Below are 27,664 nucleotides of genomic sequence, written 5' to 3' on the forward strand. Positions count from 1 at the left end.
TAAAAAATTGCTAGATTGTAGCTAATTTTAGTCCATGAGACACTCTTCCCCATTAACCTATGGTTTATTGCAGCGTTTCTGTTTGGCTTGGCACATTAGTCCTCCAAAGACCATGTCTTTTAGGGAATATTCAGCTAATGGTGCTCCTTCCTTTACAGAACTAGGTTAAGATTTAAATTGTGCTTCTAAAGAAACCTAAATTCTTTACTTTTTTTTTACACTACAAGAATTAGCAGTTCTTTTTTTCTCTTTTTGATTATTCATGAACATAACAAGCTGTTCTATTTGTTGACTGGGGATATTCTATGGCTTCCAGGCTCCACATTTTAAAATGCAATAGAGTTATCATAATGAAATATGAGCAAGGCAGTAAAGCAGGAAATACTGTAACATATTTTTGCAACCAAGGCTTTGAATGTAAAAAGTTCCCAGATCTCTTCATTACAGTGCCAGCTGATAGTGTATTTCTCAGCTTTCATTAAAAAAAAAAAAAAAAAAACCGAGGATCTGCGATTCTGCCGAATGAAGCTGGATGTAAATGGAGTATCTGCCACACAATCAGAGGAAGCATATTTTTTGTTTCATCAGGACTTGCTTATGTTACTCATGTGAATGATATGATTGAGTTTTACTTTATCTCCAACAGGCAGTGTAGCCATAAATCTATCTGTAAGGTACCCAGCACAGGATAAAATGTTATTTTTCCTCAGTGTGGTCTCATTTGATTACAATTGCAGCCTTGCCTGGCCGCATTCCATCCATAATTAATTGTCGCTTTGGTTTCCAGTTGCAGCCAGGCCAGTGCTGAGGCTGTTCACATCTTTAGATAACAGTCTACTATGCCAGCTGGCAAGTGAAAGGAGACCTTTCACACTGAGTCTAATGGGTACAGGAGCCTGAGACTTCATCAGGGGCAGCTCTGGAAATGATATCGTGCCAGAGAAGGCCCAACTTGCTGTGACTGACTGTCTCTTTGGCTCCTCATCCTTCTGAGTAAACACCATATGCAGAGAGGTTTCCTTTTGCCAATTTATTTTAATGCCTCTCATTCTATGATACAGTGTATTCTCAGCAGTGATAGGAAAATGAATTCTTTTAAGGCTTTACCTCTGGATGCAGATCGTTCTCTCTTTCTGTGTATTGAGCTGTAATCCCATTAGCATGAGTGACTGCCATTTTGACATAATATAGATATTTATTTTCTATCATATTATTTCTTTCTTGGACATTTGGTTTCACATTACTCCCAGGGAAAGAACGTAAAGTATACTAAGCAAAAACGTTAGGTAATTATCCATCCATGTCCAATGCTGAGATTTACTTTTGAGTAAGAGGGCATGCTGCAATTATTGCACAAAGAAAGGTTACTTTTAATTTTAGATAGATGTATTTAGTTGGTTCATTCCCCACAATACTGCCTTAAAAAAGAAAACTACTTGGGTTAGTATTGATACAAATTATGAAAGAATCTCATAAAGTATTTCAGTCCATTTGTGATTATTCAAAGAAAATGTAAGCCATATTTTCAAACCTAAATGTTCCAGGAGCCCCGCAAGTTACTCTGAGTGAAATGGTCCAAATGTATGATTTTGAGAGACTGTGTACAAAACAGGGAGCAGATTGTTGGCATGTGGGTAACATGAAGGGAGGGAAAGTCAGTCTAGTCATACCAGATCTTTCTTTTGTCCAAGGAAGCCAGATATCTAGATTTTTATCTGATACCTCTTGTTTTTAAATGTTGACAACTGCAACTACTTCAGTTAAAAACAGCTAAAACAAAAAAGATTCCATTTGTGCGAAGGGCTGGATCTATAGCCTGACTTTACATTGTACCAAAAGTCTTATAACACAGTAAGATAGTTAAAATGTGCTTCTTCCTTTTAATAAAACCACAGCCAAATGTATTTCACATTGATGTATAAATATTTAAAAAAACCAAATTAATGTGATCCAAATAAACATGTCAATATGTTTTGAATGTCTATAAAATCTTCTCAACACAACTGTAGTCAGAATGTATCTTCTGTCAGTTACAGTGAAGCGATGTTAGGATGGTCTGGAGAGCAGATCGACTCCATTGCTTTCATGAACTTGTCTTGCTTTCTTACACGTCCTTCCTACCCAATTTGCCTCCACTACCACATACCATGAAATAACTGATCAAAAATGAATTTTTCTTGTTACGTTATTTTGAATTTATGCCTCTATATAACCAACTTTGCATTTCATGATGCTAAAAATAATTAGAATTTAAAAGATTAGCATAAAATATGATGCTGTGTATTCAACGATGTATTTCATAGTACAATCACAATAAAACCTAGATATAGAATCCAACAAATATATTGCTTTGTTCATGATTATAAGGAAAGTTTTAAGGAAGAAAGAATTGTTCTTAGCAGATTTTTTTTTTTAATATATATATATTTTTTAATTTATTATTTTTTGGGGGGTACACCAAGTTCAATCATCTGTTTTTATACACATATCCCCGTATTCCCTCCCTTTCTTGACGCCCCCCCTCGAGTCCCCCCCACCCTCCCCACCCCAGTCCTCTAAGGCATCTTCCATCCTCGAGTGGACTCCCTTTGTTATACAACAACTTCCCACTGACTATCTATTTTACAGTTGGTAGTATATATATGTCTGTGCTACTCTCTCGCTTCGTCTCGGCTTCCCCTTCACCCCCGCCCTCTCCCAAACCTCGAGTTCTCCAGCCCATTCTCTGTATCTGCGTCCTTGGTCTTGTCACTGAGTTCATCAGTACCATTTTTAGATTCCGTATATGTGAGTTAGCATACAATATTTGTCTTTCTCTTTCTGACTTACTTCACTCTGTATGACAGACTGTAGTTCTATCCACCTCATTACGTATAGCTCCATCTCATCCCTTTTTATAGCTGAGTAATATTCCATTGTATATATATGCCACATCTTCTGTATCCATTCATTTGTTGATGGACATTTAGGTTGCTTCCACGTCCTGGCTATTGTAAATAGTGCTGCAATAAACATTATGGTACAAGTTTCTTTTGGGATTATGGTTTTCTTTGGGTATATGCCCAGGAGTGGGATTACTGGATCATATGGTAGTTCTATTTGCAGTTTTTTAAGGAACCTCCAAATTGTTTTCCATAGTGGCTGTACCAACTTACATTCCCACCAACAGAGGAGGAGAGTTCCCTTTTCTCCACACCCTCTCCAACATTTGTTGTTTCCAGATTTTATGATGATGGGCATTCTGACTGGTGTGAGGTGATACTTCATTGTGGCTTTGACTTGCATTTCTCTGATGATTAGCAATGTTGAGCATCTTTTCATGTGTTTGTTGGCCATCTATATGTCTTCTTTGGAGAAATGTCTATTTAGGTCTTCTGCCCATTTGTGGATTGGGTTATTTGCTTTTTGGGTATTAAGCTGCATGAGCTGCTTGTATATTTTGGAGGTTAATCCTTTGTCCGTTGTTTCATAGGCAACTATTTTTTCCCATTCTGAGGGTTGCCTTTTAGTCTTGTTTATGGTTTCTTTTGCTGTGCAAAAGCTTTTAAGTTTCATGAGGTCCCATTTGTTTATTCTTGATTTTATTTCAGCAGATTTTGAGGGAGAGAGAATGTAGAAAAGTGGTACACAAAAAATAAACATAGGACTGTAGAGTTTGGTTTCTTTTCTTTAAAGGGATGTAGAAAATAAAGACGAGAGTTCATGATGATAATCTAGAGAGAAAAAGATGAATATGGGGATAACAGGTGTGGTAAATAGCTCAAGAATCTTGGACGTATATAAAATGAAATGTTTCTTTGTTTCCTTCAAGGAAAATTTAATTTGATGCCAAATTCTTATTCATCAAGGCTGCCAGGAAGTCACTGGGTCTGTCCCTTCCCTGGGGTTCCACAAAGATTCAAGGGATCTAACATAAAGTGAGGTACCCAGTGAGGTTCCTCTGGTCTGTAGCAAAGATGATTTAGTGCCAGTCCCTCATGAGCCCTTGAAATCAGCCACCTCCATGGCTGTTGGTCCATTCTTTTTTTAAAATTAATTAATTAACTAATTAATTAGTTGCATTTGGTCTTCATTGCTGCGTGTGGGCTTTCTCTAGTTGAGGAGAGTGGGGACTACTATTCGTTGTGGTGCACTGGTTTCTCATTGAGGTGGCTTCTCTTGTTGTGAAGCACTGGCTCTAGGTGTGCAGGCTTCAGTAGTTGTGGCACACGGGCTTTGTTGCTCCACGGCATGTGGGATCTTCCTGGACCAGGGCTCAAACCCATGTCCCCTACATTGGCAGGTGGATTCTTAACCACTGCACCACCAGGGAAGTCCTGGTGGTCCATTCCTGAGCACAAGAATGTTGCTCTAGAGCTGGGAGGCCCAGGACTGGGATGGAACTTCCCTAGGTTACCATGCAGCTGTTCCTCCCTCCCAGCACAATACAGTCAATGAGCCCAGGCATCTTTAAAGAAAGAGAGGCTGTCCTCATCCATTGAGCTTATCTGCTTGCCTCATTATCTTCTTAGAAAAGGTGAAGGAAAAAATACCTAGAGTAAAACACAAGTAATTCTGTGTTTTTTTATCTATTCTTTTATGACAATAAAGCAAAAATTAATACCTTAATAATGTATATTACCTCATAAAACACTTTGAAGTATCTCAGTTAGAAGACCCCAGAAATACCTAAGAACATACAGAAAAGAAGTGACAGTGGGAGTGAGGAAGAAGCAACAAAGGGGGAAAGTATATATCATTATGGAAAATAATGGTGAGAAGAAGATCTATATATCTATCAATCATCTATCTATATACCTATCTTCTTATATTCAGTATTTGTGCAGTTTTCCCAATATAGTTATCAAAGGTGGAGATTTAGAGAAGGATTTATACAAATTGACTTTACATAAAATATGCTTAAGAGGCTTAGTTTCTTTTTGGGACTAAGTATGTTGACCTGTTTGTAGTGGGGGGAAATTTTAACTGAATTTTACCATGTAACATAAGGTTTTATCTTATCTACCTTAATGTCATTTTTTTTTCTTCTAAAAAATTATACCTTAGAAAAAAGAAAGACGCCTAGTTTTAAAGTTACCAAAAATGTTCTTATAGAGCTTTTTAAAAATTACTTTAATTTGTAGATCGAAATACAGTTTAGAGTAGGCATGCTAGGCAAAACACAATTCATTTCTCCACTCAAGAATCTGATGCATCTATATGCTTCTTTATTGTTAGGGATATTACCTCACTAATGCAAGTATTGATGTCTGTAAACAAGAACTAAGATCACTTTAGAAAGCAAGTGATTGTATCAGGGAGGCCACACGTACATATTTTCAGGATGAATATGGGGCTTAATGTTTTGGTTTGTAGTTTGGGTTATAGTTTTCATCATATATGGATTAAAGGTGCTGTATTTTAAAAATTTGAAGAGAAGTGAAAAATAGATTTCATTGAAAACTGGTGGATGATTCAGCAAGAAGCACCAGTGCTGAATGGAAGAAGCATATAAATGATGTGGAAGAGAAATAGGAAGACTTGAGCACAGTTGCTTCTTAAAATCTAAAAGTGAAAAAGAACAGTATTTTAAACACTGATGTGTAATTAAGGCTTTGACTCGTTTCTAAAAGTGTAACCTCTCTCTTGCGCATCTTTGCACGTCCTCAGAGGGGCCCTCCTGGCCTCTCAGGCCCCTCAGCCTCCTGGGCAGCCTGGGCAGCTGTGTGTCTCCCACCAAACTGGCCCACATGGTGCCCGAGCCGGACAGCACCCCTGGCCGACGGTCCCTGTGGGGGGACGTCCCCTCAGGATTTCCAGCAGGAAAAACAGCCTTGTTGCTGCCCCATCTGCAGTATCTAGTAAAATTAAAGTGCCTGCCCCTCAGCCCATAGTGAAGAAAGACAAACGGCAAAATTATTCCAGATTTAGAGAGAGCAATAATAGAGAATTGCAGAAACTACCATCTTTAAAAGACTCGTCCACACTGAGCCTCCAGCAATTTGTCAGTTTCAGTCCTGGTTTTACTACCCCAGCACTGGCTCTTACAGTGGCTTCTGCTCATCAGTCACTGCCCTGACTTAGTATTTGTTTGACCCAACACTTGGCCATTAGTCTGGGGCTTGGACAGTCTTCTATAAACCCCTCTATTGCCAGGACAAGCAACCCCAGAAGTTTGGACTACCATGAGGAAACAAAGAAACACCATGCAGGCAAAGGAGTAGGAAAAAACCTCACAAGACCCAATAAATGAAGAGGAAATAGGAAAAATGCCCGAAAAAGAATTCAGAGTAATGATAGTAAAAATGATACAAAATCTCGATAACAAAATAGAGAAAGTACAAGAAACGGTGCATAAGAACTCAGAAGAACTAAAGAACAAACAAACAGCAATGGATAACAAAATAACTGAAATTAAAAATACTCTAGATGCTATAACCAGCAGAATGACTGAGGCAGAAGAACGAATAAGTGAGTTGGAAGATAGAATGGGGGAAATAAATGCCACAGAGCAGGAAAAAGAAAAAAGAATAAAAGGAATGGAAGACAGTCTCAGAGACCTCAGTGATAACATTAAGTATACCAACATTCGAATTATAGGCATCCCAGAAGAAGAAGAAAACAAGAAAGGGTCTGAGAAAATATTTGAAGAGGTTATAGTGGAAAACTTCCCCAACATGGGAAAGGAAATAATTCACCAAGTCCAAGAAGCACAGAGAGTCCCATACAGAATAAACCCAAGGAGAAATACACCAAGGAACATATTAATCAAACTAACAACAATTAAACACAAAGAAAAAATATGAAAAGCAGCAAGAGAAAAGCAACAAACAACATATAAGGGAAAACCCATAAGGATAACAGCTGACCTTTCTACAGAAACTCTGCAGGCCAGAAGGGAATGGCAGGATATGCTGAAAGTCCTAAAAGAGAAACACCTACAGCCAAGAATACTCTACCCAGCAAGAATCTCATTCAGATTCAATGGAGAAATCAAAAGCTTTGCAGACAAGCAAAAGTTAAGAGAATTCAGCACCACCAAACCAGGCTTACAACAATTGCTAAAGGAACTTCTCTAAGTAGGAAACACAAGAAAAGGAAAACACCTACAAATACAAACCCAAAACAATTAAGAAAATGGTAATGGGAACACACATGTCATTAATACCTTAAATGTGAATGGATTAAATGCTCCAACCAAAAGACACAGACTGGCTGAATGGATACAAAAACAAGAACCTTCTATGCTGCCTACAAGAAACCCACTTCAGACCAAGGGATACATATAGACTGAAAGTAAAGGGGTGGAAATAGATATTCCATGCAAATGGAAATCAAAAGAAAGCTGGAGTAGCAATACTCATATCAGACAAATTAGACTTGAAAGTAAAGACAATAGCAAGAGACAAGGAAGGACACTACAGAATGATCAAGGGATCCATCCAAGAAGAACATATCACAATTGTAAATATCTATGCACCCAACATAGGAGCACCTCAGTACATAAGGCAAATGCTAACAGCCATAAAAGGGGAAATGCAGAGTAACACAAGAATAGTAGGAGACTTGAACACCCCACTTACATCAATGGACAGATCATCCAAACAGAAAATAAATAAGGACACCAAGCTTTATATGACACATTAGACCATCTGGACTTCATTGATATTTATAGGACATTCCATCCAAAAACGACAGAATACACTTTCTTCTCAAGTGCACGTGGAACATTTTCCAGGATAGATCATATCTTGGGTCACAAGTCAAACCTCAGCAAATTCAAGAAAATTGAAATCATATCAAGCATCTTCTCAGACCACAACACCATGAGACTAGATATCAGTTACAGGAAAAAAAATGCAAAAAATACAAACACATGGAGGCTGAACAATTCACTATTAAACAACCAAGAAATCACTAAAGAAATAAAAGAAGAAATTAAAAAATACCTAGAAACAAATGACAATGAAAACACAACAACCCAAAACCTATGGGATGCAGCAAAAGCAGTTCTAAGAGGGAAGTTTATAGCAATACAGTCTTACCTTAAGAAACAAGAAAAATATCGAATAAACAACCTAACCTTACACCTGAAACAATTAGAGAAAGAAGAACAAAGAAACCCCAAAGTGAGCAGAAGGAAAGAAATCATAAAGATCAGAGCAGAAATAAATGAAAAAGAAAGGAAGGAAACCATAGCAAAAATTAATAAAACTAAAAGCTGGTTCTTTGAGAAGATTAACAAAATTGATAAACCATTAGCCAGACTCATCAAGAAAAAAAGGGAGAAGATGCAAATCAACAGAATTAGAAATGAAAAAGGAGAAGTAACAACGGACACCACAGAAATACAAAAGATCATGAGAGACTACTACAAGCAACTATATGCCAATAAATTGGATAACCTGGAAGAAATGGATACATTCTTAGAAAAATACAACTTCCAAGACTGAACCAGGAAGAAATAGAAACTATGAACAGACCAATCACAAGTATGGAAATTGAGGCAGTGATTAAAAATCTCCCAACACACAAAATCCCAGGGCCAGATGGCTTCACAGGCAAATTCTATCAAACGTTTAGAGAAGAGCTAACACCTATCCTTCTCAAACTCTTCCACATTATAGCAGAAGGAGGAGCACTCCCAAACTCATTCTACGAGGCCACCATCACCCTGATACCAAAACCAGGCAAAGATGTCACAAAAAAAGAAAATTACAGGCCAATATCACTGATGAATATAGATATAAAAATTCTCAACAAAATACTAGCTAACAGAATCCAACAGCACATTAAAAAAGTCATACACCATGATCAAGTGGGGTTTATCCCTGGGATGCAAGGATTCTTCAATATATGCAAATCAATCAACGTGATACATCATATCAACAAATTGAAGGATAAAAACCATATGATAATCTCAATGGATGCAGAAAAATCTTTTGACAGAATTCAACATCCATTTATGATAAAAGCTCTCCAGAAAATGGGTATAGAAGGAAATTACCTCAATATAATAAAAGCCATATATGAGAAACCAAAAGCCAATATCATTCTAAATGGTGAAAAACTGAAAGAATTCCCTCTAAGAACAGGAACAAGACAAGGGTGTCCACTCTCACCATTATTATTCAACATAGTTTTGGAAGTTTTAGCCACAGCGATCAGAGAAGAATATGGAATAAAAGGAATCCAAATTGGAAAAGAAGAAGTAAAATTGTCACTCTTTGCAGATGACATGATATTATACATAGAAAACCATAAAGACGCTACCAGAAAACTGCTAGCACTAATCGATGTATTTAGTAAAGTAGCAGAATACAAAATTAATGCACAGAAATCTCTTGCATTCCTATATACTAACAATGGAAGAGCAGAAGGAGAAATTAAGGAAACTCTCCCATTTACCACTGCAGCAAAAAGAACAAAATACCTAGGAATAAACCTGCCTAAGGAGGCAAAAGATCTGTATGCAGAAAACTTTAAGACACTGATGAAACAAATCAAAGATGACACAAACAGATGGAGGGACATACCATGTTCCTGGATTGGAAGAATCAACATCGTGAAAATGATTGTACTACCCAAAGCAATTTACAGATTCAATGCAATCCTGATCAAATTACCAATGGCGTTTTTCACAGAACTAGAGCAAGAAATCTTACGATTTGTATGGAAACGCAAAAGACCCCAAATAGCCAAAGCAATCTTGAGAAGGAAAAATGGAGTTGGTGGAATCAGGCTTCCTGACTTCAAACTCTACTACAAGGCCATAGTGATCAAGACAGTATGGTACTGGCACAAAAATAGAAAGGACGATCAATGGAATAGAATAGAGAACTCAGAAGTAAGCCCAAACACATATGGGCACCTTATCTTTGACAAAGGAGGCACGAGTATACAATGGAAAAAAGACAGCCTCTTCAATAAGTGGTGCTGGGAAAATTGGACAGCTACATGTAAAAGAATGAAATTAGAACACTTCCTAACACCATACACAAAAATAAACTCAAAATGGATTAAAGACCTACATGTAAGGCCAGACACTAGAAAACTCCTAGAGGCAAACAAAGGCAGAACACTCTATGACACACATCAAAGCAAGATTCTTTTTGACCCACCTGCTAGAATCATGGAAATAAAATCAAGAATAAACAAATGGGACCTCATGAAACTTAAAAGCTTTTGCACAGCAAAAGAAACCATAAACAAGACTAAAAGGCAACCCTCAGAATGGGAAAAAATAATTGCCAATGAAACAACAGACAAAGGATTAACCTCCAAAATATACAAGCAGCTCATGCAGCTTAATACCCAAAAAGCAAATAACCCAATCCACAAATGGGCAGAAGACCTAAATAGACATTTCTCCAAAGAAGACATATAGATGGCCAACAAACACATGAAAAGATGCTCAACATTGCTAATCATCAGAGAAATGCAAGTCAAAGCCACAATGAAGTATCACCTCACACCAGTCAGAATGCCCATCATCAAAAAATCTAGAAACAACAAATGCTGGAGAGGGTGTGGAGAAAAGGGAACTCTCCTGCTCTGTTGGTGGGAATGTAAGTTGGTACAGCCACTATGGAAAACAGTTTGGAGGTTCCTTAAAAAACTAAAAATGGAACTACCATATGACCCAGTAATCCCATTACTGGGCATATACCCAGAGAAAACCATAATCCAAAAAGAAACATGTACCATAATGTTCATTGCAGCACTATTTACAATAGCCAGGACATGGAAGCAACCAAAATGCCCATCAACAGATGAATGGATAAAGAAGATGTGGCACATATATACAACAGAATATTACTCAGCCATATAAATGGATGAGATGGAGCTATATGTAATGCGGTGGATAGACCTAGAGTCTGTCATACAGAGTGAAGTAAGTCAGAAAGAGAAAGACAAATATTGTATGCTAACTCATATATATGGAATCTAAAAATGGTACTGATGAACTCAGTGACAAGACAAGAATAAGGACGTAGATGCAGAGAATGGGCTGGAGAACTCGAGGTTTGCGGGGGCGGGGGATGAAGGAGAAGCTGGGACGAAGTGAGAGAGTAGCATAGACATATATATACTACCAACTGTAAAAGAGATAGCCAGTGGAACGTTGCTGTATAACAAAGGGAGTTCAACTCAAGGATGGCTGTTGCCTTAGAGGACTGGGACGGCGAGGGTGGCGGGGAGTCGAGGGAGAAAGGGAATATGGGGATATTTGTATAAATACACATAATTGACCTTGGTGTACCTCAAAAACTTGTACAAGAGTGTAAAGCAATTATATTCCAATAAAAAAAAAGAAAAAGTTTATCTACTTAATTTTTAAACTTATGCGTGAGAAAAATGAAGTAAGATTTTTGGGGGCCAGGGGCTTCTCACATTCAAGCATGTAGAGTAGTTGGAATTAGGGGTTCATGTGCAGCTGAAAATATAAAAGCACCTGGACCTTAGCAGGTGTTCTTGAGCCTGGGAGGATATTAGGGAGTTTGTTAAGCCGCTGTAACACTGAGTGTCTGTGCATATGTGCATTTCTCTGACATGAGGACACTATGTAGGTGTTTTTCAAAAGCATCTCAACCTTTAACTGGTTAGAACCAGTGCTCCAAAGCACCATAAATTGAGGTCTGTGGACACCAGGTATCCTGGTTTTTCCTGAAGGGAGGAAGAAAAAGTGAGAATAAAATATTTTTGGACTCTAGAATCCAGTGTGGGTAGAGATTTTATCTCCAACAGCAGTAAAGAGTCCAAAAATGCATTCAAAGAGCTTGATCCAGAGAGACATTACAATCCATGGTGGGGGCAGGGCACTGTAGTGACAGAAATGTCTAGGAAGTGGTGACCGTTGAAGAGAGGTGAGCATTCCTGGTGTTTTGTTCACAGCAGGAAGCTTGCAGTAAGAACCGTGTGAAGCCCTGGAGGCAGGAGCCAGTAGGCTTTTCTAGGCATTGCGTCAGGGTATCACACAAGTATTCTAGAGGTTCAGCCAGGGCTCAGCCCCCAGAGAGGGCCTTGCAGGAAACCCAGTTCAGTCAGGTAGATTGGGCAAACTGGGAGGAGGCGCCAGGGACACATTCTGGGCTCAGGTTGGTATATCCTGCTTATCTTGATCATAATTAGCTCAAAAGCTAGGCAAGACAGAACTTGTGGCTAAACAAGGCATTGACCTGGTTCAGGTGTGGTTCTGTACAGCAAAGGCTTGAATTGCAATCAATGTGGTGATCGGCTGTTAGCTCTCGGTCACACGTTTGTAAAAAGCTGTGATTTCTTATTGCTCTAATCATATTCTAGTTTGCTTGTTGACAACTTGGTTTATCATTTACTCGTGGTAAACTAAACAAAAGAAATATTCTCAGATATTACAGGTATGTACACTTTTTTATTATTTAAGAAAAATAATTTGAAATCAAAAGAACAAATGATGAATCCAAATACAGGTGACTCCCTAGGCTGCCATTGTGTTCCACATTGTATGACTATCAACTTTATTTTAAAGGAAAAAAAGTAAACATTACAGATTAACTTCACAGATACTAATCAGCTATTTCCCCCACCAAATCCTTATAATCACTGAATATTTGAGTTCCAAAGTAAAGATGAAAGGATAAGCTTTGCTAGGGTACAAAGATGCAAAACTCTTATTGCAGTTAATGGGAGCAGAATGCCAAATTCTTTGACCATCACACTGTAAATTTCCCTTGAGAACTGGCTAAATAGTTATAAAATTATTCCTGTTAGGTCTTAAATTATTTTATTTACCTAATTAAAAATGCATGTATAAACCAAGGAGTATCACAGTTTATAGCTGTATCTGGCCATAAGTATCTCAGAAGTGTATTCAACACAACCATTTTTATGCCTTAAAAAAATTATTTTCCTCTTAGAAAATGATTACCTTTATTAGATTCCTAAAATCTGATTTTATTGATTATTAGTCATATTAGATTATATCTCTAAAAATGTACTGAGAGTTACATCACTACTGACATTTATTTTTTATGGATGAGAGAAAGGAGGAAAATAACATCTTTTATCATAAATTTTATTTAAATAGTTAAGCAGCTAGTTAATTCATTATTATGTCGTCTATGACGTACATCTTGTTTACAGGATAGGGAATATCATTTTCCTATGCCTAAAGTTGGAAATATTATTATTGCATGTTATTATGCTATATTTCATAAATGGTTTCAGTTTGCTAATGCTGTATGCAATTCTGTTTGTTTTTCTTTTCTTATCTGCCTTTGAGTTGAGGATACTGAACAAAAAGTTACACTGGGTTCTGTTTAAATTATTAGGTCATTGACATTTTCAGAAACACTAACTTGAAATATGAATCAAATACACATTAGATATCAAAAGAGGACTTTTATTTAAAGCATAATGTGGTAAATGACTCATCCATAAACAGAATATAAGCACCAATCCATTTACTTGGTTGTGTGTGAACTCTAAGCATGCCTCTAATTTTTTGATACAAAGAAAACACTTAAAAAAAAAAAAAGAAAAGAAAACACTTTACATGGGTGTGCACAAGGGTGGTCTTGGTGTAGGAGAATGAATGCTAACAAGACTGTGGTTCAGGATATTTGCAAGTAATCTAGTATGAAGAGTGGCTTGGTGATGTTTAAAACAATGATTTAGAGAATATGAGTATCCTAAAAAAAGTGTGATTTAATAAGGCAGAGGAGCTACTGTGTGCTTCTCCTTCTAGGAGGAAAATAGTTGGAGGAATTTACTTTTAAAGAAAAGAAAAAAACAAAAGAAAAGAAAGGAAAAAAAGGAAAAAAAAGGCAATTTGAAGTTTCAGGATAGAGAACAGTAAATTGCTACTAGTTTTTATTCCTGGAAGGGAAGCAGACCTATAGAGGAAGACATTATTGAAGAAGAGACAGACTAGACCCTTCCAAGGATTACATTTCATAAAGAACAGAGGGAGCTGGTAGAGTGTTCTGAGCTGCGGGTTCTAAAGAGACATAATAGCCATTTGCATTATATAAAAATTGGTTGGAGATATTTTTGTGATAACTGGGAAGGTTTGATGATGATCTGGAATGTGGGATAATGTATTTGGATTAATGACTTCTTAGGTGGGGGTGTGGTTACCTGAGAAAATATTTTCATTTTGGAAAGACACATTCTGAGGTATTTAGAGGTAAAGTGTCAAGATGTATGTCATCAATTTGCAAATGGTTGGCAAAAGAGAAGTATGTATTCATGTATAGAGGGAGATGGAGCAGTTATGACAATTTGCACATCCTTGAACTGAAGTGATTTGTTACCCTCTTCTTTCAACTTTTACTGGATTTCAACATTAAAAAAATCCAAATAAATACCACTACCCTTTACCAACAAGCGAAAGAACAACAAAGAACAGGTACCAGGGAAGATAGTATAGTGAACTAACATATTTATAATTGCTTCCTCTTATGGCCACAATATAATGAGAATGAAGAAACACATAGGGGTGTAAACTAAAAAATGAAGTGAATGTGAGGAATGCATCTACATGGTACTTTTTTCCCCATAGATTTCTGGAATCAGAAAATGAAAGGAAAAGGGGCACTTGATGAAGCATAGGTCATACCTAGATTATGCATGAAGGGAACAGGTCAAGAGACCTGTCAGCAAGTCCCATTAAATATCCAGAGCTCCCTACCAATAATTCTAGTGTTACATTAATTAAGCATAAACAGAAAATCATGAATCACTGCATATTTGACAAGTACTTGCAACATAAAAGAGAAAGTCCGAGTTAAATTTTAATTATTTTGGAGTACAAGAAAATTTATAAAACAAAAGAAGATTAAAAACAAATAAGGAATGAAAAAAGCAAACAAATTCCCTGACTCTAACATATATTCCTGGAGAGAGTCAAGGAGAATTGCATCCATAATACAAGAATAGAATGCAATGGAAAAGAATAGTCTGAAGAACAAGAACTCAAAAGTTAAAAACATAATTGACAGATATATTAGTGTTCAAAGAAAAACTCAGTGAAATTATCCAGAAAGTGTAACAAAAACAACATATAAGAGAAAAATATTTACCGAAATAGGGAATCAACCCAAAGGATGCAGCATGTCAATAATTGGTATTCCAGAAAGAGAAAAACCAGATGGGAGAATACTATCAAAGAGATACTAATATTACTACTAATAGTAATAATGTCATGCCTTGCTATTTTTCTTAACTGTATTAACTAATTAAATTCTCATATTGGATAAGTTATAAACCATTCCTAGTGGCCTGAAGCTAGTGTGTTAGTAGGATGACACCAGAGGCTACGTTCCTAACCATGAGTGAAGAACATTAGTCTTGATAGGACTCACCAAGTGCTTAGATAAGCTATTCAAAAAAGCACAGCAAGAGGACAAAAATTACTAAAACTTTATAACATGAAGTAACAAACCTGAAAGTTTCTAAAGAGGAAAAATAAAATCAATAATAGCTGCTTATCAAAAAAGGGAAAACTGTCCAGAGAAGTATTATACTTTTCAACACTGACCCTAATGTTGGAAGCTATGTAAGCATCCAAGAACTGCAGTATTTATCCTTTCTTTCTTAAGAAGTTATCATTAGAATGTATTCCAGAAATGTTAGGGCATGATATACTTGATAAAGGACTATATCCAAAAGACTTGAAGCATTTTTTTGCAGCTCAATAGTAAGGCATCCCAATTAAAAATGAGCAAAAATGTATTTAAATAGATACTTCAGAAAAAGATCTTTAAATGGGCAATGAGCACTAGTTATCAGGGAAGTGTAAAAGAAAATCACAATGATTTATCACTACACATCCATTAGAATGGCTAAAATTAAAAGGGTGGTAAATACCAGGTTTTCGGAAGGCAGTAGAATAATTGGTACTCTCATATTTACTAATAGGATTGTAAAGTGGTGCAACTACTTTGGAAAAGAGTTTGTCAACTTTGTGCCAAAAAAGCATGTGATAAAACAAGTCTAGTTCCAGGTTTTTAACCAAAGTAAATGAAAACCTATACCCTTGCTAAGATTTGTACATGAGTGTTTTTTGCAGCATTATTCAGAATAGTCTCAAAGTAGAAACATTAATAGGTGAAATGAATAAACAAATTGTGATATAGCCACATGATGGAGCAAACTACAGATACAGTAAAAACATGGTTGAATCTCAGAAACATCATACAAAGAGAAAGAAACCAGACACAAAATAATACAGACTATATAATTTCATTTGTATGAAATTATAGAAAGGGAAGCTCTAATCTGTAGTAAAAGAAAGTAGTTTTCTCTGGCTGGGGATGGGAAAGATTGAGCGCAGATGCGCACAAGCGAATTTTTCTGGGTGATAAAAATCTTAATATTGGTGGTGGTATACATTTTTCAGCTGTATGTATTTGCAGAAATTGGAGTGATGTAATTGGAAGAAGGATTTTTTTCCCCTAGAGCCTTCAGTGGGAGCATGGCCCTGCCAACACCTTGATTTCTGACATCTGGCCTCCAAAACTGTGAAGGGAAGAATTTCTGTTATTTCAAGCCATCTAGCTTGTGGTGATTTGTTACAACAGACCTAGAAAACTAATACAGTAATCACATTTTAAAAAATAGATATGGCAGTACCCCCAAGAAGACCTGAAGGAAGTTAAAAGTTGTTGCCTTTGGGCAAAGGATTTGTGAGAGGGGAGAGAGAAGAAATTTGCTTTTTTTTAAAAAATAAAACCATCTATTTTTGATTTAACACGTATGTATTACTGAGTCAAACATTTTTAAAAGAGTAAAGAGTTTCCAGGGTCAAATATAAATGAGCAGATAATTAGGTAGGGAGTTTAGATGGCTGAAAATTGGGCAAATTCAGTTTGAACATAAAGATTTGAACTTCTAATAGGACTGAGTATCCCAAAGGGCACAATAGTATGAGCTGATTGGTCTAATAAAAGATTCAGTTACTAAGCTGAATTACTCTAATTTATCTAAAGACTCTCATTTTGCAATAATGAAAAGAACTTTGACCTCAAAGTATGTGACTAAGTGTATGATGTGCTAATGTCTTCCCTCTAAGGAGTAAATGAGAGGCCAAAGGTTCTGCGAGGATTTTCCTTCTCCATGATTCAGGCCCTTTGTGGAGGAAAAAAGAAAAAATAGGAAATAAGAATAGAACGGGTGCCTTGTGTTTGAGGATACACAAGGGAAATCATCCCAGTTAATGCTCTTGGTGCCTTTGCTGGGTCCAAAAAGTGCCTGTAGAGACTGTAGCCTCCTTTCTATAAGTTTCCTCACCTTGGTTTGCTCTGCTTTAGGATGTTTCCAGTGGTCTCAAAAATATCACAAACCCAAAGCAGTTTCACATTGCTTTACTTGAAACAGGAAATGTGTAACTGATGAATATATCGATACCTATATCATATCTATAACTTTATATCTACATATACATATATAGATGTATGTAGATATATGCATCAGTTATGCATTTCCTATTTATAAGTATATCTATGTCTATATCCCTGGTTACCACCAGTGTTTCTGATTCAATAGGTATGGGATGCCGACAGATTCCATATTTAAAAAGAAATTCCTATCTGTGATCTCATAAAAGGGACAGGCTGAGTCATTGGCCCTAGTCCTAAACCACACGCAGAACAGATTTTAATTTAGCCCTAGTCCACCAGTGCTGCAGCCTCATGTGACGGCACTGCTTCAGTGCTTTTACTTTGGAAAATCAGCCAGTCCCTAAACTGCTCACTTCCCCTAAATGTGACATAAGTGGGCTCTTTGCTTTGTTCAGAGAGACTGTGTTCTGCCAGCAGTTTCTCCTTAACAAATAAAGAAATTCAACTTTGTATTAGATATATTGGAGGGTTTGTCTCTGTTTTTTTGACACTTGTCAAGTGATTCTCAAGGTTTTACTTATATAAAGTCATTTCCCCCCCTTTTTTCAGAGCTGAAATACAGCTCAGAACCACTTTGGCAAAATAATAATCCAAGCCAAGTCAGTTTTTCTTTTCTGATTTTAATTCAGTGAACTTTATACTTCAGTGTGGTGGCTGTCCGGGGCTGGTCTCAGCACCTGCCCCTTTAAATGGCAAAGCTTTTAAAAGCTTTGGTCCATGGAGAGATGAAGGAAATAAGGATGATTTTCATAAATCTGTTCAGGTTTTTTAAAGTAAATAAAAGTGATCCCTGGGGTGTGTAGTGTATGGGGTTATCCTCTGGAATAATTCTATGAAACCATCACATTTACAAGGTTGCAATACAAAATTAAAAATATTTTTTGAAAGAAAATATTCCATGCTTAAAGCATAACTGAAAATTGTGCAGTGTAGTAAACAGAAAAAAAAAGTATTCTTAAAAGCATATTAGAGAGTTTGAACTTCATAAGAATTAAAACTTTTGCTATGTAAAAACTTCTGTTAAGAGAAAGAAAAGATAAACCACAGCTAGGGAGAAAATACATATGTGACAAATGATTTGTATCTAAAATATATAAATTACTTTCAAAATTCAATATAAAAAACTCCAGCAACTCATTTAGAAAACGGGCAAAAGAATACGTTTCAATCAAATAGGATATAAAGATGGCAAATAAGCACGTGAAAAGATGTTCATCATCAGGCATTAGAAAAATGCATGTTGAAACTGCAGTGAGATATCACCATGCAACTGTCAGAGGAACAAATAGTGCTAACACCAAGTGCTAGAGAGATCGAAGAGTAACTGGATCACTTATACATTGTTGGTGGGAGGGTATCAATGACACAGATACTCTGGAAAAACTTTGGCAATTCTTACAGTTCACTCCAGCCATTGTACTCATGGGTATATATCTCAGGGAAATGAAAACTTTTTTTCCCACAGAAATTTGTACATGAATGTTCATAGCAGCTATAATATCCAAACACTGGAAATTACCCAAATGTCCTTCAATAGATGAATGGTTAAACTTACACATCATGGAATACTAATCAGCAGTAAAAAGAAATGGACTATTGATACACACAATAACTTGTATAAACCTCAAGGAAATTGTGCTAAGTGAAAAAAGCCGATCTTAGATGGTTACATACTGCATGGTTCTACTGATACAATATTTGTTAAATAACAGAATTATAGAGAGGGAGAACAGATTAGTAGTTGCCAGGAGTTAGAGATGAGGTGAAAGTAGCTATATAGGGGTAGCCCAGGGGAGTTTGTGATGATGGAACTATTTTATATCTTGACTGTTGTGGTGGGTACATAAACCGACACATGAGAAAATTGTATAGAACTAAACACACACACACACACACACACACACACACACACACACACACACACACACACAGGAATACATGTATAACTGGTACTGAATGAGCTCTATGAATTGTTCCAGTGTCAATTACCTGGTCTTAATATTGTACTAAAGTTACAGGAGGTGTTAACATTGGGGCAGGCTGGGTGAAGAGTGCACAGGATCTTTCTGCACCATTTTTTGCAACTTCTTGTGATTCTATAGTTATTTCAATATAAGAAGTTAAAAAATATTAGTAATATAATTTGCTTCAAAGTCTGAGAAATTTATAATTCTTAGAAGTTAATTAAATCATGTTTAAAATGTGTTTGTTTTGGAAAGTTTGATGATTCAGTAGTTTTAAAAAATAATTGATTATCTCTGCCAAATAATATAATTCCAAAAGAAGCATAAGATAGAAATCAACTGGTAGGGATCTTATGATATAGGTGAAATATTTTAGATAAGTAGTTTTTAAAAATACACAATCCAATGTAATAGTGTAAAATAAGGCGCTATTTTTTGCCTATTCAAAACTTTTAAAAAAGCTTTTGATTTTGACATGTTGATTACCAAGTATCTTCTGGAAAAATGTTGTTCTTTATTGAGTGTATCTACAAATTTTAAATTTTATATATTTTATTTTTTGCTTGATTTTGATTTCAATTTAGTTAACCAGTTTTTTAAAAGAATATAATTGTCGTTTAAACCTGAAAAGCAGAGAACCACTACCCTAGTGCATGTAAAATATCATTCTTTATTAAAATATTTGATTAGCATCTTCTCAGAAATACATCTGTTACAATGAATAGGGTACAGCTATGTTTAAATTTTGTTTTTATGCACATGGAATTCTGTTGAAAGGAAGGATAATAATGTTGGTTCCTGACACATAGTGTGTTGAAATGGCACACATTTTCCTACTTTTCCTCATGTTTTTGGTTAGAATTTCTAAATGTTTGGCTTTTCATGGGCCAAATCGGGATTGGCTTGAAAAAGTCCATGCTGGGAGGTTTTCCAGCACTGTCTTGAATTTCAGTGTGGCAAATGGAATTGATTTCTATTCCACAATTAAAATGTCACAGTTCAGAAATTCATTAAAAAGGGAGCACAGCCACATCCCAAGGAATTCCTTGAGTTTAGTCCTCATGCTTTTTATGTTTTGTTATTTCCAAAACAGATCGATTTTATATCTAAATATGAAATTAGTTTTCCTATTTATGAAACTTTTTAATTCATATAATATTAGGGTAGCATACATTTATTTTGAACTATTAACTTATTTTCCAAAGGAATTTTGCATTCCTAGTGTTTTGCAGACTTTAGTAGATTTGATCATAGTCCTCACATCTCCTAACTGAAAACATTGGTAATCACCTTAACGACAGCTTCTAACTTACAGTTTTCCCTGTAATACACTCATGAGCAGCTGTGACCTGGCTTTTGATTCTCCTCCTAGAATGCTGAGTACCAGAGGCTAGCAAGCCCACTGATAAACCCATGTATTCTTTTGTCCTGCTTATTTAAAGGATTTTCTCTTGATCTGTCTGTGCCAAACTTGTGTACCATATCTTGTTGTAACTCAACCAGTATATTTAAAACATGCCTAGTCATCTTGAACACACAGAGTAAATTATTTGTATAATAGACTAAAATTACTAAAATTATCTTTCATGTTAACGTGACAAGCAACATGCAGATTGATTCATTCATGTGCCTCTAGCCTAGAAAACAAGTTCTAGTGTAAACCTTAGAAAGAAATCTCATAAATTTTAATTGTTCTTTCTACTGACATATTATTAGCTTTCTTAATATTTAGTATTCTGGCACTGAAGGGGTTCATGATTATGGATTTGTTGTAGGGAGATGTGTGTTTTCACAAAGAAGAGCCAAATGGCCAAGATGCCTTCATATATATTGTTCAATGTATGTTAGAAACAGGTGCATTTAGTTGGAAAGTGCACGTATCTAGGAGCTTTGTAGATTTCTTGGAATATACTTAATGGCTTAATTCTGGGCCTTCAAAGTTGTTCGGGGGCCATGGTAAGTGTACGTGATGGACTCAGCAGCCTCTATTCCTGGGTTATGAGGACAGGCCATGAGTAGAAGGAGCAGCATCTTGTTTATTGACAGATCCAGAGACAATCACTTTCAGCCAGTACTCGCTGAAGTGTGGTTCTTGTACCCCAGTGGCATAGAATATAACTTTAGGTATTGTAGGGATAAATTTTTTAATAGTTGTAATTTATGTTAACGTGTATTACAATACCACTAAACTTTAGACCCATGATTTCACACTTATTGTTGCTTTAGGTGAGTGAAGGAAAAAATGTAAGTTTATTTAAAGAAAATATGTGAAATGAAATATAATTTTATGTTGACCTTATGTGGAGATGACAAAAATCTTGAAGGATTTTTTTGCGAGTGACAAGGTGGAGAACAGTGTTAGGATTAGAACACTAAAAGTGGCAGGAAAAAACAGGAAATTTACTAATATTTATTGTTATGAGCAGATGTTTACCAGTTGTTAACCCATTTAAACTTCTTCAAACCTATGAACTAGGTATTATTGTCAATAATTTGCAGGCAACAAAATTTCAAGTAAGTGGTGGAGCAAGGATTCAAACACAGGTCTCTCTTCTTCCAAAGCCCGCAAACTTTTCTCCTCAAGGTAAGAGAAAATAGAGCATAAGGCCAAATAGACATTTAGGCAGCTGTGTCTGATTTCTGACTCTGCCACTGAGTGAATGGGCTATTAATAAATTGTTGCCTGTTATTTTTCATCTTTAATGGGTGCAAAGATTGACCACTTGTGGTTTGTTTTGCAAGTGTGACAAGCTAATGTCTTTATTTATTTTTTAAATTGGGGTACAGTTGCTTTACAATGCTGTGTTAGTTTCTGCTGTACAGTGAAGTTAATCAGCTATATGTATACATATATCACCTCCCTCACACCCCCACCCCTCATCCCACCCATCTAGGTCACCACAGAGCCCTGAGCTGAGCTCCCTGTGCTACACAGCAGGTTCCCACCAGCTGTCTGTTTTGCACATGGTAGTGTATGTATGTCAATCACAAACTCCCAATTCATCCCACCCCCTCTTCCCCCCATACCCCCATGTCCATGCATCTGTTCTCTATGTCTGCATCTCTATTCCTGTCCTGCAAATAGGTTCTTCTGTACCATTTTTCTAGATTCCACTTACATGTGTTAACATACAATATTTGTTTTTCTCTTTCTGATTTACTTCACTCTGTATGACAGAGTCTAGGTCCATCCACGTCTCTACAAATGACCCAGTTTTGTTACTGAGTAATATTCCATTGTATATATGTACCACATGTTCTTTATCCATTCATCTGCCGATGGACATTTAGGTTGCTTCCATGTCCTGGATATTGTAAATAGTGCTGCAGTGAACAATGGGGTGCATGTCTCTTGCGGTTTTCTCAGGGTATGTACCCAGTAGTGGAATAGCTAGGTCATATGATAGTTTTATTTTTAGTTTTTTAATGAACGTCCATACTGTTCTCCATAGTGGCTGTATCAATTTACATTCCCACCAACAGTGCAAGAGGGTTCCCTTTTCTCCACACCCTCTCCAGCATTTATTGTTTGTAGATTTTTTGATGATGGCCTTTATGACCAGTGTGAGGTGATAGCTCATTGAAATTTGGATCTGCATTTCTTTAATGATTGGTGGTGTTGAGTATCTTTTCATGTGTTTGTTGGTTATCTGTGTGTCTTCTTTGGAGAAATGTCTATTTCGGTCTTACACCCATGTTTTGATTGGGTTGTTTTTTTGATATTTAGCTGCATGAGGTGTTTGTATATTGTGGAGATTAATCCCTTGGAAAAGACAATGTCTTCAATAAGTGGTGCTAGGAAAACTGGACAGCTACATGTAAAAGAATGAAATTAGAACACTCCCTAACACCATACACAAAAAGAAACTCAAAATGGATTAAAGACCTAAATGTAAGACTGGACACTATAAAACTCTTAGAGAAAAGAACAGGAACAAGACAAGGGTGTCCACTCTCACCATTATTATTCAACATAGTTTTGGAAGTTTTAGCCACAGCAATCAGAGAAGAAAAAGAAATAAAAGGAACACAAATTGGAAAAGAAGTAAAATTGTCACTCTTTGCAGATGACATGATATTATATATAGAAAACCCTAAAGACTCTACCAGAAAACTGCTAGCACTAATTGATGAGTTTAGTAAAGTAGCCCAATACAAAATTAATGCACAGAAATCTCTTGCATTCCTATACACTAACAACAGAAGAGCAGAAAGAGAAATTAAGGAAACTCTCCCATTCACCATTGCAACAAAAAAGAATAAAATACCTAGGAATAAACCTGCCTAAGGAGGCAAATGATCTGTATGCAGAAAACTTTAAGACATTGCTGAAAGAAATCAAAGACGGTACACAAACAGATGGAGGGACATACCATGTTCCTGGATTGGAAGAATCAACATAGTGAAAATGACTGTACTACCCAAAGCAATTTACAGATTCAATGCAATCCCGATCAAATTACCAATGACATTTTTCACAGAACTAGAGCAAGAAATCTTACGATTTGTATGGAAACGCAAAAGACCCCAAATAGCCAAAGCCATCTTGAGAAGGAAAAATGGAGGTGGTGGAATCAGGCTTCCTGACTTCAAACTCTACTACAAGGCCATAGTGATCAAGACAGTATGGTACTGGCACAAAAATAGAAAGGAAGATCAATGGAATAGAATAGAGAACTCAAAGGTAAGCCCAAACACATATGGGCACCTTATCTTTGACAAAGGAGGCAAGAATATACAATGGAAAAAACAGCCTCTTCAATAAGTGGTGCTGGGAAAATTGGACAGCTACATGTAAAAGAATGAAATTAGAACACTTCCTAACACCATACACAAAAATAAACTCAAAATGGATTAAAGACCTACATGTAAGGCCAGACACTATAAAACTCCTAGAGGAAAACATAGGCAGAACACTCTATGACATACATCAAAGCAAGATCCTTTTGGACCCACCTGCTAGAATCATGGAAATAAAATCAAGAATAAACAAATGGGACCTCATGAAACTTAAAAGCTTTTGCACAGTGAAAGAAAGCATAAGCAAGACAAGAAGGTAACTCTCAGAATGGGAGAAAATACCTGCCAACCAAGCAACGGACAAAGGATTAATCTCCAAAAATATATGCAGCTCATGCAGCTTAATACCAAAAAAGCAAATAACCCAATCCACAAATGCATGGAAGACCTAAATAGACACTTCTCCAAAGAAGACATGCAGATAGCTAACAAACACATGAAAAGATGCTCAGTATTACTAATCGTTAGAGAAATGCAAGTCAAAGCCACAATGAGGTATCATCTCACATCGGTCAGAATGGCCATCATCAAAATATCTAGAAACAATAAATGTTGGAGAGGGTGTGGAGAAAAGGGAATTCTCCTGCACTGTTGGTGGGAATGTAAGTTGGTACAGCCACTATGGAAAACAGTTTGGAGGTTCCTTAAAAAACTAAAAATGGAACTACCATATGACCCAGTAATCCCTCTACTGGGCATATACCCAGAGAAAACCATAATCCAAAAAGAAACATGTACCATAATGTTCGTTGCAGCACTATTTACAATAGCCAGGACATGGAAGCAACCAAAATGCCCATCAACAGATGAATGGATAAAGAAGATGTGGCACATATATACAACGGAATATTACTCAGCCATAAAAAGGAATGAAATGGAGCTATATGTAATGAGGTTGATAGACCTAGAGACTCTCATATAGAGAGAAGTAAGCCAGAAAGAGAAAAATAAATACCGTATGCTAAGTCATATATATGGAATCTAAAAAAATGGTACTGATGAACCCAGTGACAGGCCAATAATAAGGATGCAGATGTCGAGAATGGACTTGAGGACATGGGATTTGGCGGGGGCGGGGGGGAGCGTGAAGGGGAAGCTGGGATGAAGTGAGAGAGTAGCATAGACATAGATACACTACCAAATGTAAAATAGATGGCTATTGGGAAGTTGCTATATAACAGAGGGAGATCAACTCGATGATGGGTGATGCTTTAGAGGGCCAGAACAGGGAGGGTGGGAGGGAATCGCAGGAGGGAAGAGATGTGGGGATATATATACAAATACAGCTGATTCACTTTGGTGTACCTCAAAACCTGATACAATAGTGTAAAGCAATTATATTCCAATAAAGAGCTAAAAAAAAAGATTGCCTGTTGAGATTTAAAATATTTAACTCACACTTAAAGATTCAAAGTTGAGATATGCTACATTACCTTAAATCCCTGTGTCTGAGATGTACCACACTGTAAGGATCACCAGGGACACATTAAAAATACAATCTAGGCCCTGCATCAAATTCTGAACAGAATCCATTGGGAGGAGCCTGGAATATGTTTGTTTGATAACCTTCCCTTTGAAAGAGGAAGATTCCCTAGTAAAACTTGTCTAACTCGAGTGAGATAGGGCTCTATTGACCTCATGCTGATGAAGCTTAAGCTCTCCAGGCCCCTCTCAAGGCCATCGATGTCTGTTCTCCTCTTTGGAGGCAGAAGGAGGCAGTAGCCTCTGGCCCAAGGAGGGGTGAGTGGTCCCTTCTAAGCTGTGCGGGGCTAGGCCTGTGGTCGGGGGTTTGGTCTCTGCTGCCAGCAGTACTTCCACTTGTCCAGTTGCGCGGACCACTAGTGGCATCTGGCCCATGCAGATCTGGAACTTCATCAGAAGTTCACCATCAAGATCAAAGGGCTGGGGGTCTCCAAGGAACCTTCTCTCCATTGCCCCTTTTCCCCCATTTTTTCCCCACCACCTAAGCAAGAAACAAGGGAGGAAGATACAGATATGATATTACAATAACAACTTGAGAAACAAAAATAAACTTTTCTAAATCTTTGTAATAAAAAAGAAATTTTGATATGCGCTGCTAGAGTAAAGACTGAAATACCTTTCTGTTCTCTCTATAGAAAATAATATTGCAAAATTGTAGTCATATGAAGAAGGGATCACATATGTAGGAAAGTATTAAATGGGAAATTGGGCAGTTAATAGGAATGCAAATATATAATTTTTTATAGAGTTTGTGATACTTTTGGTATTTACTACCTTTCTAAATTTGTAAATATTTGTGATTTCTTTTGTCATTCTAAATAAATAATCACTTTTATACCTAATTATATTTATGTATATATACACATATTTATATTTTTCCCCCTGAGGGGGTCACTAAATTATATAAACTCCAGTACCAACCAAATGTGGATCCATCCATGGAATTATAGAAAAAGAATAATCATTCAGTCATTGACAGATTCTGTCAAAGAACTGTCTGTTCAGGGGAGATGCTGCTTGGCCCAGCTTATGTAATTTTCTTGGTTACTTCTCAGAAATATCTATTTTGTAGAATGAAGTCTGTGTTTGTCAGTCAGAATGAGAGTCCACTAAATAACCAAATCATATTTCATGTTCATCCAGCCACTGCCTGATTATTTGGCTTTCCATGTAGTTTTCCTAAAAAGAGAGGATCTGCTTGTCAGTTCAATGAGGTAACAAGTCTCATTAGCTGACACTTGCTGTATCTGTTTTATTATAACCTGGTTTATTTATCAGTCCCTTGTGACTTTGCTAGTATGAATCTGTGTTTCTGACAGTAATCCACGCTGGGATGTAAAATCAAATATCTAAGCTGGGAAAGCTACTGTGGTGTACATACCAGGGTAAACATCACTTTAAGGAGAACCTGTTTGTACCTGGCAGAATGTATAAAATGTCATTCCATTAAAATCTGTTCCTAGACACAGTGTTCTTTATACAATGCACAAATTTGCCTCTAAATCCTAGTATTTTATGAAAGTGGAGAGCCCTTTTGTCTAGGAAATGATTTCAAGACTCAATTTGTAACTTTAAAATGAAAGTCAATTATTGTTGTTCTTTCTTTTGTTCTTTTCCACAACTTTGAAAGATTTCATTTTTTAAAGTTTTTTCTGTGATGTATAGGAAGTATCCCATTGAGATATGTTGCTTTAACACAGGTTAAAGCAAAATACTATTTTTTCTCGGATTAAGAAAATGTTCCAAGAAAATTTAAATGTCATCTTCAAATATGCACATTTCTTTTTCAAAAAGAAGTCACAGACTCCTACTATGGTTTTTAGAAAGTGACCAAATTTATTCTTATCTTTTCTTAAAGTTCATTTGTTGAGTTGTTCTAGGGCCTAGAAGATAAAGGACATCTGAATATCTTCTAGCTGGAGCTGCATACAACATTAGGAGAGAATGAACTCATAGGAGTTTATAAGGTGATGGAAGTGTTATTCCATTTCAGGTTGGCAAAAAAAAAGGGAAAAAATGTTAGAAAAAGATTGTTCAGAATATTTTATGTTTTCTCTG

At 36.5% G+C, this 27,664-nt stretch overlaps 1 long non-coding RNA gene across 1 annotated transcript in view; it reads left to right on the forward strand.

The window, feature by feature from the left end:
- Positions 1 to 12,277: 12,277 nt before the first annotated feature.
- LOC130852397 (uncharacterized) overlaps positions 12,278 to 27,664 on the forward strand; it is a 32,489-nt gene continuing 17,102 nt past the window's right edge. The window contains exon 1 of the long non-coding RNA XR_009053344.1: positions 12,278 to 12,356. This is a non-coding gene — a long non-coding RNA (uncharacterized LOC130852397). The remainder of the gene's footprint in view (positions 12,357 to 27,664) is intronic.

The sequence above is a fragment of the Hippopotamus amphibius genome, chromosome 4, assembly GCF_030028045.1.
Source record: "Hippopotamus amphibius kiboko isolate mHipAmp2 chromosome 4, mHipAmp2.hap2, whole genome shotgun sequence".
Taxonomy (NCBI): Eukaryota; Metazoa; Chordata; class Mammalia; order Artiodactyla; family Hippopotamidae; genus Hippopotamus; species Hippopotamus amphibius.